Consider the following 13,961-nt stretch of genomic DNA (forward strand, 5'->3'; position numbering starts at 1 on the left):
AAATAAATAATTTTTTTTTTTTAAAAAAGAAAGAAAACAGTATTGCTAAAAATCCTAAATCTGAAATGTCAATTGAGTGACAAATTTTCACCCCTAGTTCTTCTAGCTGGGGAATCCAAACCTCCTAATTCCCCTGAAAGGGACAGGAACCTAGAGTATTTTTATAACTTTTCTCTTTTCTATACAAGAATTGCACAAAGCTGCAGCAGAAGAATCACTTATTTCCTAGTGTTTCAAGGGCCCCCTTGAAGAACTAGGAAAGAACACTTAGTTTTGAATAGGACAGATGTATTTAACTGAATCCTAAACACAGTAGGTTACCTGCCAGTAGTAGCAAGTCATTCTCCCTCACAGAATTTTCACAAAATATTAAAAATCCTCTGTCTTCACAATTCTTAAGGCTCTTTAACTGTTTCAATAGTCGATTTAATAATATGCTTTAAACTCAGAAAACTTACCTCATTTTTATTTCAAAAGTAGCATATATAGGGCCTCCCTGGTGGCACAAGGGGTTAAGATGCAACCTATGAAGCTATTCGCAGCCACTGCAGCACGAGTTCGATCCCCGGCCAGGGAGCCACCCACATGGCACAGCAGACCTCTCCTGACTCGCTCACTGCTCCCCTCAGCAGTGTATTTCAGTCTGCCTGTTCTGTTCCCCATTCTGTCGCTGGTGAATCCTCTCACCCCCACACCTCTGGCCTGTACCCCAGTTTTTGTATGCATAAATAAATAAATCTTTTTAAAAAAGAAGTTGCAAATGTATTGTCTTTGAGTTTAGTGACTGAACCACTTTAGATTTAATTTTCATTTTTAAAGTTTTCTTTTCACCTTTCAACAACTTTGATCCATTAAGATAGTTTAAGCTTTAATGACATTCATCTCCAAACTAGCACTGAGTTCAAGGTACTTCTTTTTTTTTAAAGATTTATTTATTTATTTATTTATGCAAGCACTGGGTACAGTCAGAGGTGCGGGAGGGTGAGAGAATTCAACAGAGCCAGAGCGGGGAGCAGAGCAGGCAGAAGGACCGAAGTACACTGCTGAGGGGAACAGCGGGCGGCAGGAGAGGTCTGCGCGCCATGTGGGACCCTCCTTCGGTGGCCGGGGAGCAGCTGGGGAACGAACCTGCGCTTCAGAGGCTGCGGGCAGCTTCGCAACCCAGCGCTCAACCGCTGCGCCACCCGGGAGGCCCTCAAGGTACTTCTTCTGGCAGCTGGTACCTGTGCACATTACTCTGAGTCTTTCGTACTTTAAAGATTAGAGACCTGAGACCTTGGAGGCTTTAACACAATGTGCTGGCCAAGGAGTCGACACCTTCAGTTTAAGCAGCTACAGCTACATGAACAAACATCCTGGAGTGGACTGCTTTATTTCCCAAGTTCATTTTGTTGAAAAAGGTTTTTTTTTTTTTAAAGTTTTTTTTTTTTTTTTTAAAGGAAATTTGTTTGAGGGCAAGAGGCAGTAAGCAATATAAAAAAAAAAATCAGGCCTCCCTGGTGGCTCAAGGGGTTAAGCACAGCACTATGAAGCAATCCGCAGCCTCTGCAGTTCGATCCCCGGCCGGCCAGCGAGCAGCCCACGTGGCAAAGCGGACATCTCCTGTCTCGCCCGCTGCTTCCCTCAGCAGTGTTTTTCAGTCAGTCTGCCTGTTCTGCTCCCCGCTCTGTCTCTGGTGAATCCTCTCACCACCCCGCACCTCTGGCCTGCACCCCCAGCTCTCATATGCATAAATAAATAAATCTTTTAAAAAAATCACGCTTAACTGGCTTGAATTGATACTTCTTTCTCTTCTGGTCAAATGGGGGTTAGATTTGATTTGCAATCTAAGGATCCAATCTGCTCATGAAATCCTTATACAGGGGTAGACAGAAGGCGGATTCCTTAAGGGAGAACTCTTACTGGGGCAGGAGTTATTGTTCATTGCTGCCTACTTCTTCCCTCTGCTTCTTATGTATCACAAAATACGAATTGCAGGTGATAGTGAGCCCAGAAATTAGTGAAAAGAAGTTCTGGAAGCTCACTTTGCCATCTTAGCACTAGTTCAGGGCCTTCATTATTTTGTCCATGGCCAGAAGGCCTTTTTGACTTTCAAAATATCCAGGGAACTCTTTCCATGAGTCCTCTCGGGTCCTCCTTTAAGTAGCTTTTACCCCAGCAAATTTGTGAAACATGAATATCATTGTTTCCATGGTGTGTTCCATTTGAGCATGTTGGTGAAGTCTGTTAAAACCTTCATCCAGGGCCTCCCTGGTGGCGCAGTGGGTTGAGCGCAATGCTGTGAAGCTGTCCCCAGCCTCTGCAGCGCAGGTTCAATTCCTGGCTGGCCAGGGAGATACCCACATGGCACGACAACGCTCTCCTTTCTCACCCGCTGCTCCCCTCAGCAGTGTATTTTGGTCTGTCTGCCTGTTCTGGTGAGTCCTCTCACCCTCCCACACCTCTGACCTGTACCCCAGTTCTTGTATAAAAGGAAATAAATCTTTAAAAACAAAACTAAGAATTGAAAAAAAAAGTCTTCACCCAGAAGCACTGGACTAGCTGGGAAGCTTGCTACTGAGCAGAGCACAGAGGGCTGGGCAACTTGTTGGGGAAGGAGGGGAATGTGGGGTAGAATGGTTGAGCTTCAATGGGCATCTCTGTGTACTCATTGGTCTTTGCTTTCTGGAGCCCACCAGTGAGTCTAACTCCTCTTCCAGGTAACAACTATCTTCAGATAGTTGAAGAGGTTGATCTTGTTCTCTTAAGTCTGTTCATCAAATGACATTATATTGAATTCCTTTTCTCCATCCTCATCTACCTCTAGATACACATCCTAGTATGTCAGTGACCACCTTAAAAAGGAACTTCTCCAAAGAGTAAATGTAAATGGCCAACAGGTATATGAAAAAATGTTCAGCATCACTTGTAATCAGGGAAATGCAAATCAAAACTATAATGAGATACCATCTTACACCAGTGAGAATGACACATTAAAAAAACTAGCTACAACAAATGTTGGCGAGGATATGGAGAAAAAGGAACTCTCCTACACTGCTGGTGGGAGTGCAAACTGGTCCAACCATTATGGAAAGGTGTGTGGAGATTCCTCAACCTGCTAAAGATGGAGCTTCCATATGATCCAGCAATTCCACTCCTAGGTATTTACCCAAAGGATACAGAATCATTAAGTCAAAAGGGCACCTGCACCCCTATGCTTATAGCAGTACTATTTACAATAGCTAAGCTATGGAAACAACCCAAATGCCCAAAAATAGACGACTAGATCAAGAAGATGTGGTACATATACACAATGGAACATTACTCAGCAAGCAAAGAAGATAAACTCATGCAATTTGCAGCAACATGGATGGAGCCGGAAGGGATCATGCTCAGCGAAATAAGCCAGAAAGAAAAAGAAAAATACCGGATGGTCTCACTCATAACAAGAATTTAGAAAACCTAAATAAGGGACCAGGAAAAAGACTAATTATAATAAAGTAAAAATCAAAATCAACAAGCAACTATAAACCAGAGACATGCTACGGGGCGGGGGGAGAAGGGGAGGTGGGATTAGGGTCAAAATAAGGGGGGAGGGAATTATATGGGGAATATAACCAAGATGAAAATGCATACATTGTGCAAAAATGAAAAATGATGCAAAAAATATATAAAATAAAATAAAAAAACCCAGAAGACTTTAAAATGAATAAATGAATTAAAATTAAAAAAAGGGCACATGGTCCTCAAAAGAGATCACATATCTTTCAGGCAGTCACTCCACAAAGAATAGAGTGGGGAGGTGGTGGGTATCAGGATCTTTATTTTGCTTGCTCCAAACATTTTGCTTGTATTAATAAGCCTATAAGCCTATTTCAGACAAAGTTGTTTTTTTTTAGCAGTCTAGAAATGTTTACTCAGATTTTGCTTATAGTCAACTAAAACTCCCAAGGCCACCATAATTATGCAAGTCGTAAGTAAAATTTAAGAAGGGGAAGGTGTTAAACAAATGAATTTTCCTTTCCCACATACTATGCTGAGTGCTGATACTGTACTTGTTTCCTGAAAAACTCAACCATACTTTAGCTCTGTCTTGAAGTTTGAGTGGCACTAGGGCACAGAGTAGACATGGAGCTGAGGTTTCCAACCATCCAAATTCTGAGCGAAGACTTGCTTCTGCCCTACGCCCACTTTGGCCTCACTTGCTACTTCAAGACTTGGCTCTGCCTCACCAGAAAGTCCTTTACAGTGTAGTCCAGCAGGGTGCAGTAGAAGAGGTTCATTGTTCTGGTTTACCCACTTTCCAAATCTTAACCCAAACAAAAGGTGGTCAGGAAGTTAAACTATTATTTTTCTTTCAAAAAGTAGTAATTGATTGACTATTAGAATATTATTATCCATAATATGCTTAACAAATACTCCCATTCCTTTATATGGCCAGTACAAGAGGTGTAACATTTTATAAAGATTCTTGGAATACCTGTTTTCATAATGACATGAGTAGTCTCTTCAGTAACTGTATTAGTTAAAGTGATGTGGTGTTTTCTGGCAAACTTGTGCACAAGCATCTGAAATCAAATAAAATATTATCATTATAATAAGTGACCTATAGTAGAAAGCTTAGAGCATCAGTTATCCTAGCTTTGAGTCCCAATTTTTCTCAGGAAATGTACATCCTTTTTATTCTAATATACCCAAAACCTTGATATAAATAGTTTAATAAAAATTATGAACCAATCAGAGATTCTAAAATAGTCCATACTAGCAGACGTGGAATTACAAACAAGGATTCAAAATAATACCAATTTTCCCTTTGCTAGCAGGTATCATTTGATTCCCTAATTGAGAGATAACTAGCCTGTACAGAAAGTTAGGCTATAGATACATAGCTTAAAGCCAAAATTCAATCTTCTGACCATTACAAAACCTTCAAGTCAAGATGCTTTTAAAAGGTCAGTGCAGGGCCTCCCCGGTGGCGCAGCGGTTGAGCGCTGGGTTGCGAAGCTGCCCACAACCTCTGCAGAGCCAGTTTGATCCCCGGCTGCTCCCCGGCCACCGGAGGAGGGTCCCGCATGGCGCACAGACCTCTCCTGCCGCCTGCTGCTCCCCTCAGCAGTGTACTTCGGTCCTTCTGCCTGCTCTGCTCCCTGCTCTGGCTCTGGTGAATTCTCTCGCCCTCCCGCGCTTCTGACTACCCAGTGCTTGTATAAATAAATAAATAAATAAAATAAATAAAAATAAATCTTTAAAAAAAAAAGTCAGTGCAGAAACTATCAATTTCTCTTAAGAAGAAAGACTGGAAGAACTTATTCTTCCTAAAATAAATCTAGAGCCTTCTAGAAATTATCAGCCAAGGGCCTCCCTGGTGGCACAAGGTGTTAAAATGCAACCTATGAGGCAATCCACAGCCACTGCAGCATGAGTTCCATCCCCGGCCAGAGAGCAACCCACAGGGCGCAGCAGACCTCTCCTTTCTCGCCTGCTGCTCCCCTCAGCAGTGTATTTTGGTCTGTCTGTCTTTTCTGTTCCCTACTCTACCTCTGGTTGATCCTCCCACCCCCCATGCCTCTGGCCTGTACCCCAGCTCTTGTATGCATAAATATATAAATCTTAAAAATTATCAGCCAAATAAAAATCAATAGGCAGTAAATGAATCAAATGTATTACGGACACAGTTGACATAATTAGCAGTTATTGTTTGGTAAATAACTTTGTTTACTAAGGGTACTATTTACCAGCTATTGCTACCCATGCCAAAATGTCTGTGCTGCACAGTATTGCAACTGAGATCAGGCCATCTTTCATTTTGCCTCACTCCATACTGCCACAGGGCACTGAAAAAGCCAGGCTAGAGAAGCTAATGACATCTTCCCCCTTTTGCTGCTTGCTGCCCTCTGCCAGGATCATTAGCAATTCTGAACTGATTAATTGCTGAAATCCCAGCCCTGAAACAGTATTCAGTTAGAAGAGCAACTGCTGAAAAGATCATCTTAATATGGGCTTCAGAATTAATCATGTGTAATACAGTCAGCAGCTTTCATAATAAATTTACCACACTTCAGCAAGTCTGAATAGAGCTGAAAAGTTTTCCTCTTTGTTTGTTTAAAGACAACATGTACCCAAGCCACTTACAGTCTAATCTGTAGCTCAGAATTGCCCATGGCCAAGAAAGATTAGATCATTTCAGCCTTCCTGAAAAGCTGAATTCACAAAACAAAGGAGTAGAAAGGCTAATTTTCAATGAGTAAAAGGGAATCTCAGGTATGTAGGCAAACGATCAAGCAAATATAAACTGTGACAGGCATAATTTTCAGAATAGCTGGTCCGGGCAGGTGGTTATGAGATGAGAATTCCAGCATACTGATGAAAACTTATTCACTGTATTTACTAGTGTAGACACATTTTACTTTGTCTTTTTAGTAGTGGGACACATCTGGCCACAGAGAATGTTATGCTAAGCTGCTACCTTCTATTCTAATAGAAGTTAAGATAAAAAATGGTTCTGATCCCAAGAAGGACCTATTAAGAAAGATACTTATGAATGCCTGGGTCAATTTTCATTGTATAATAAATGTACCCATATTGACTCCATTTTATACTCTGGTCTGTGATCTAATTAAGGTTTTAAAGAAATATTCACTTAACTTTTATTTGAAGTAGTACCAATTTGATTAATTATAGGGGAAATAAATTTCCTAGAATGTCTGAAATCTACACTCAGCTGAAGAAGAAACAAGGTTTTAGTGCTCTTAATATTTTCATGGGCATTTTTCCACAATGTGAAATATTACTGTTTTTGGCACAAGGGGTCCAAAGAGATGTGAAATGCTAACAGCGAGGGGAGTGTTATAGGGCAGAAATGACAGGGCAGGCTACTGAATAACCATTACAAGCTAGAAGAAAGGCACACACTAGAGAAAGGTCACTATTTGGCAGTGTGCTTGTACTCAGTTTGAATTAGTTCATCAAGTTGATAAATTTATTCATTTGTGGGGAAAAGATACCCTGTGGTAAGCAGAGCCACACCTACTTGTTTTAGATTAAAAAAAATTAAAAACTGAAATTTAAAAAGCTCTCTCTATATACCCCAAACTATGACCTTTCTGCTCATATTTAATAATTACAAACATACACAAAATAACCCATGATATAGCTTCATATAGGTTCAATTTTTCAGAAATTAGTAATAGAGGGGCCTCCCTGGTGGCACAAGGGGTTAAGCACTGCACTATGAAGTCTCCGCAGCCTCTGCAGCATGAATTCAATCCCTGGCCAGCCAAGGAGAAACCCACATGGCACAGCAGACCTCTCCTGTCTCGCCTACTGCTCCCCTCAGCAGTGTACTTCGGTAAATCTGCCTGTTCTGTTCCCCACTCTGTTTCTGTTGAATCCTCTCACCTTCCACATCTCTGGCTTGTACCCCAGCTCTTGTATGCATAAATAAATAAATCTTAAAAAAAAAAAAACAACTCTACATGAAGTCTCGGTTATCAGGGAGATATATGTGGATACACTCACAAATTCTTTTGGGGTCAAGCCTGATGCCACCATAGATATTCTTTCGTTGACTCTGTGTTTCTCCAGGCTTATTCTTTCTTCCCTTGCATTATACCCAGCAGTGTTAGGAATATGAGCAACAGCTTGACTCTTGGCAAATTCTGCACCTTGAAATGGGGGCAATTTTAAGGTAAAAGTTGAAGCTGGCAGGCTACAAACATGAGCTGGCGCTGAGGCTCTGTCTTCAGAGAGCTCAGATTCAGGGTCATTGGAGAAGAGGCTGGTTCCAGATTCTAGGTGAGGGGTTCCCTCTGAAAGGAATGGGAGAAGAAGTTTAATCTGCATGACAATGAATCTTGAATTACAACTTCCAGTCCCTGCTAAGAATTAGAAAGACAGATCAAATTAGGTTAAGAGAAAAATGGGTACATTAACACACTGGTGAAATGCAATGTGGCTTAACTTTTGTAAAGGACATCTTGGAATTATGTTGCAAAAGTCTTAACATGTGTTCACACTTTCTGTCAGTGATTCTAGTTTTAGAAATGTATCCCAAGGAAGTAAAAAATGTATGTAAAAGTTTAGTCATAGAAATGTTCATTTAAACACTGTTTATAAGGGCCTTCCCTGGTGGCTCAGCGGTTGAGCACTGGGCTGCAGAGGCAGCCTCTGCAACACTGGTTCATTCCCCGGCTGCCAGCGGAGGGTCCCACAAAAAAAAAAAAAAAAAAAAAAAGAAAGAAAAAAGAAACACTGTTTATAAAAGTAGTAACAGGCTAAGTGTCAGAAATTTAAAAAATCAAGGCATCTCCATTTGAATGGGGTACTCCTCATTCACTAGACACTGGACATAAACATTTACTTAACAATAAAATGGAGAAGTGTATACACCGTGTTCATTCAACATTCTTCTTGATAACCAAGAATTGGAAGAAACCCAGATGTCTATCAATAGATGAATGGATAAGGAAACTGGCATATACATTACAATGGTTTTAAAAAGCTGAAAACCTTTAAAAAAAAAAAAGGCAGAGAATCTCATTGCATGCTACAAACATTGATGAATCTTGGGGACACTGTGCGAAGTAAAAGAAGTCAGTCACAAACAAGACAAATACTGTATGATTCCACTCAAACTCTTAGAAACAGAAAGGAGAATGGTGCTTGCCAGAGGATGGCTGGAAGGAGAAAATGGGGAGTTGTTCAATGGGTAGAGAGTTTCAGTTTTGCAGGATGAAAAAGTTCTAGAAGTCTGTTGCACAACAAAGAGAATATACTTAACGTCACTCAAGTGTACACTTAAAAATGGTTAATATGGTAAACTTTATGCTATGCTTTTTAAGAATTAGAAATTTTTTAAATTTAAAATAAGTGATAAAGACCTCCCTGGTGCCGCAAAGGAGTTAAGCACTGCACTACCTAGCAATCCGCACCCTCTGAAGCATGAATTCAATCCCCAGCCGGCCAGGGAGAAACCCACAGGTACAACAGATCTCTCTTGTCTTGCCTGCTGCTCCCCTCAGCAGTGTTTTTCAGTCAGTCTGCCGATTCTGTTCCCCACTCTCTCTGGTGGATCCACTCACCACCCCCATCTCTGGCCTGTACCCCAGCTCTAGTATGTATAAATAAATAAATCTTAAAAAAAAAAAGTGATAAATACTCCTAATAAAGTTACCTAAGGAATAGTACTTGTCATGAATCTTAATTTTAAAAATAAAAGTTTAGGGCCTCCCCGGTGGCGCAGTGGTTGAGCGCTGGGTTGTGAAGCGACCCACAGCCTCTGCAGCGCCGATTTGATCCCCAGCCCGCGGGCGAGGGTCCCACATAGTGCGCAGACCTCTCCTGCCGCCTACTGCTCCCCTCAGCAGTGTACTTCGTCACTCTGCCTGTTCTACTCTCTGCTAGGGCTCTGGTGAATTCTCTCACCCTCCTATGCCTCTGACTGTACCCAATGCTTGTATAAATCAATCAATCAATCTTAAAAAATAAAAAAATAAAAATAAAAGTTCACTGACCAAAGAAAAAGTTAACTGACCAAAATAAGTTAACTGACCAAAGAAATATAGCAATATTTTATTTCTCAAGACAAGTCTGCAGGTAGTTTAATGTGACCTAATTTCTCCAACTGTTTGGCAATGAACATAAGGTACTCTTGGAAGGAAGGAAACAAAAGTTGAAAAGAGACAAGAGGCCTCCCTGGTGGCTCAGGGGTTAAAGTCTCAGCACCAGCCACTGTGGCCAGGTAGCTAACCCACAAGGCTCAGCAGACCTCTCTCTTCTGTCTCACCCACTGCTCCCCTCAGCAGTGTATTTCAGTAGATCCAACTGTTCTGCTCCCAACTCTGTCTCTGGTGAATCCTCTCACTCCTCAAACCTCAAATTTATTTATTTATGCATAAATAAATAAAGAAAAAGAAAAATAAGACAAAATATTTGATTTTTCTTTCTTCATATGTGATAACATTATTGTTTTTTCATTTACCAAATCAAAAATAGGAGACCATCCCTGAACAGTTTCAAAAAATGTCACTCTTTCAGGAAGTAAGCATAGCTAAAGAGAATGTATGAGATTCCAAAAATGATCCTATTAAACATGGCCAAATACCATACTGAGATGTCAGAGCACCTCTTATGATAATGTGTTTTTGAGGATTAATTTAAAACTTTTACTGATAGGGCCTCCCCAGTGGCGCAGCGGTTGAGCGCTGGGTTGCGAACCTGCCCGCGGCCTCTGCGGCGCCAGTTCGATCCCCGGCTGCTCCCCGGCCACCGGAGGCGGGTCCCGCATGGCGCGCAGACCTCTCCTGCCGCCTGCTGCTCCCCTCAGCAGTGTACTTCGGTCCTTCTGCCTGCTCTGCTCCCCGCTCTGGCTCTGGTGAATTCTCTCGCCCTCCCGCGCTTCTGACTGTACCCAGTGCATGTATAAACAAAAACAAACAAACATAAATAAATAAATAAACATGCCTCTATTAAAAAAAAAAAAAAGAACATTAAAACTTTTACTGATTAAAACTTTGGTTTACAAGCCATAAAACACACCAGTTGTTTAAAGTGACTTATAAGGCATTTTATACTCATTAATTCATAAAATGCTTCAGAGATTGACCTCATTTCTCAATAACGGGCACGTTCTAAAACTGAATTCTAGGACCCCTAACAGTTGAATTAAAATATTCAGAGCACAGAGATTTTTTTTCATCTTCAAAACTGTTAGAGCTAAACCAATATAGATTAACAGCTGCAATAATTTTCAAGTAAACTTAGATTAACATTCAAGCGATTTTTCTAAAATAGGCTTAAGCATATCAGATGCATTCATAAAACTTGTACATCAGAAAGGTGATTAACTAGGATCTCTTTAGATAGAATTCGGAGTAGTATAAAAGTGCTTCCTCCACCACAGCAGATGAAATATTACCTAGATCTTGTCTTGGCAAATTAGACTGCTCCCTTAAATCTTGGCCCTCAGACTTTGTCAGTGGTTGCTCCTCCACATCAATGTTAGTGACTTCCTTTTGAGATGGGCAATGCCTGCTCTGAAGAATTCTTGAGGGGCTGCGCACATACTGAGAAGGGGAAGACCTAGAAAGAAGGGTGAGAGGAGAAAACCATCATCACAGCTTGGCTCATCATACTTCCTGGTCAGCCAAAGCCTGGCTAAAACAGCTCACTATAGGAGGTCAGGAATGATTAGCAAAAAGGAACCCAAGTGACGCCTTAGAAGTCTGGCTTTATACTGTCTGCCAACTTGTCAGGGCTAACGTACGACATCTCCCCTTAGGGTCTGGTCCGAGGCAGTATATCTCCTAGATGTTTAAAAGCATGTCAGCAATTTTCACCAAATTATCTCCTGCCACTCATTCAAATTCTATTCACTACTGCATCTGCATCCAAATGGAGGCATTAGAACCAGATCTCTCATGGAAAAAGAAAATTGATTAATTTTGACATCTTTATATTCATTCTTTCTTTCCACTTTTAGCAAAATTTATAGAATCATTTCTACCTCCTGCTTTTTCTTTTTTTTTTCTTTTTTTCCTTTTTTTAAAAGATTTATTTATTTATTTGTACTGGATACAGTCAGAAGCACAGGAGGGCGAGAGAATTCACCAGAGCCAGAGCGGGGAACAGAACAGGCAGACCGATGAAACACACCGCTGAGGGGAGCAGCGGGTGCAGCAGGAGAGGTCTGTCGCGCCATGTGGGACCCTTGCTGGTGGCCGGGGATCGAACCGGCGCTGCAGAGGCTGCGGGCAGCTTCGCAGTCCAGCGCTCAACTGCTGTGCCACCAGGGGAGGCCCTCTACCTCCTGCTTTTTCAATGTTTAATGTCATTTTATTTTAAAAAAGCCAGCTATAAAATATAGTTAGAAAAACGTAATATACAGCAAGTAATTCCTCTGTTTGTCCAGGTGTACAGGACTTTGCTGAATGAGATACTCATCGACAGATTTAAAGGACCTCAGAGATGAGCTAATTAATTAAAACAATTATTGGGTGTTTAGTATGAGTCAGGCACTAAAGAGCTAGGTCCTGTGGATTAAAGATGAGCAAAACCTGAATTGCTGCTCTCAAATAGTCTAATAGAGGAAGTCCAATCAATGTGCAGGCTCTTTAACAGAAGTCTCTATAGGTTACACTGGGCAGGGGGAGTAGGAGCAGGAATATTTAGTCTGAATATTAAGCGGGTGGTTAGTTCAGTTGATTAAAGCATGGCGATGAAACCCTCTAAACCTGGGTTTAGTGCCTGTGGAGGCCGGATCTTTTCATTCTGTCATAGACATAGTGCAGTACCCCAGCTTCTTCAGACAGCCCAATAGGTTTGGAAAAGACAGTGTAATTAGATTATTGATAACAGGTCACTATTCCCAGGAAGGCACAGGAACTCCATGACTTCCTTTTCCTTCCTAGAGTAGTGAGATGTGTGACTCCAATGGCTCTGTGGCTCTTTCCTGAACTATCAAATATAATAGGCCAGGAGTTGTTCTTTAACCTTCACAGAATGTAAAGGTCAAATGAGAAAGTAGGTAAAATATTTTTGAAAATATGAAGTGCTACGCTATATTACTCAATAGTGATCTGAACAAATATCCCTGAAAGACATTTTGAATATTTCCTGAGGCAAATCAACAGCTAAATTTTTTCTAGAAAGGCAAAAACTTCAATTAGAGCAAGTGCTGTATCGGAGAAGTGGACCATAAGCCTTCAGGATTGTTTAGGTTTTAGTTCTATATTTTACCCCCACGTTTAGAAGGGACAGATCTACTGTACATTTTTCATGTTGTAGTATAAGTCCTAAAAGCTTATAGATGGTCTTTGGGCAAAGAGAGGTTACAAATGGTTGTAACAAAAAACTAGAGAAAGTATGGTGGGAAAAATTTAACATAAGATTTCAATGTAAGTGAAGGTATAACTTAGATGCCACAACTTGATATTTATTACTTCTTACCTTTCTATTTCTGGTTCTTTATCCAAGGATACTTGAAACTTGTTGGCAGAAAGGCTCTCTGGATTCTGGCTCATAGGATATTCACTACTTTTCTCTAAGGTTAATACTGCTTTAAATGGAAAGAGAAAACAAAGATATCTACTTTATTGCTTTGTCCTGATGGTGATAGTTCAAGAGAGGATATCGATTTTTTTCAAAAGCAGCAATCTGCGACAATCAAATTGGTTTTTTTTTTTTTTTAAAGATTTATTTATTTATTTATTTATTTATTTATTTATTTATTTATACAAGCACTGGGTACAGTCAGAAGGGCGAGAGAATTCACCAGAGCCAGAGCGGGGAGCAGAGCAGGCAGAAGGACCGAAGCACACTGCTGAGGGGAGCAGCGGGCGGCAGGAGAGGTCTGCGCGCCATGTGGGACCCTCCTCCGGTGGCCGGGGAGCAGCCGGGGATCGAACCGGCGCCGCCGAGGCCGCGGGCAGCTTCGCAACCCAGCGCTCAACAGCTGCGCCACCGGGGAGGCCCCAAATTGGTTTTTAAATAAGTATATCAGAAAGAATTTTATAAACAGGTGATGCAGCACCAAATGGAACTAGTAACTAAAAAATTAGTAGTGACAATAAATTAGTAGTGAACACTTTAAGTCTGGATAAAGAGGTACCCAGCTGAGACAAGGTTGAAAAAAACATATATTTATATTTTTTGGCCCTGAATGATAAGGAAACAAGGATAGAAAATGAATTTTTATCTCTACAGCAAACTAAATTATACTTAAATACCCTTAGATAATAGGAAAGAGAAAGTAGTGGAAACCATAAAGCATATATCATTTTCCATCCCATCACTTCCACAATAAAGACTATAAAGGATGGGGGTTTGAGCTTTTGCATGTGTAGGGAAACAAGGATGCATCAGATGAGAAAGGAAAAAACAGGTGACATTTTGCTTTATATTTTCAATTATTTAAAAAAAACACCAAAAAACCAAGGTGTTGACTGATAAGGGGCCTTGGAGTAACACACTGAACTAATGATAAA

The 13,961-nt window shown here is 40.9% G+C and overlaps 1 protein-coding gene across 1 annotated transcript in view; it reads right to left on the reverse strand.

The window, feature by feature from the left end:
- The window catches only part of BRCA1 (BRCA1 DNA repair associated), a gene marked incomplete at its 5' end in the record, with an annotated part of 61,559 nt that overhangs the window by 12,092 nt on the left and 35,506 nt on the right, over window positions 1-13,961 (reverse strand). The window lies entirely within an intron of this gene.

This window comes from Talpa europaea, assembly GCF_964194135.1.
Source record: "Talpa europaea genome assembly, chromosome: 7".
NCBI lineage: Eukaryota > Metazoa > Chordata > Mammalia > Eulipotyphla > Talpidae > Talpa > Talpa europaea.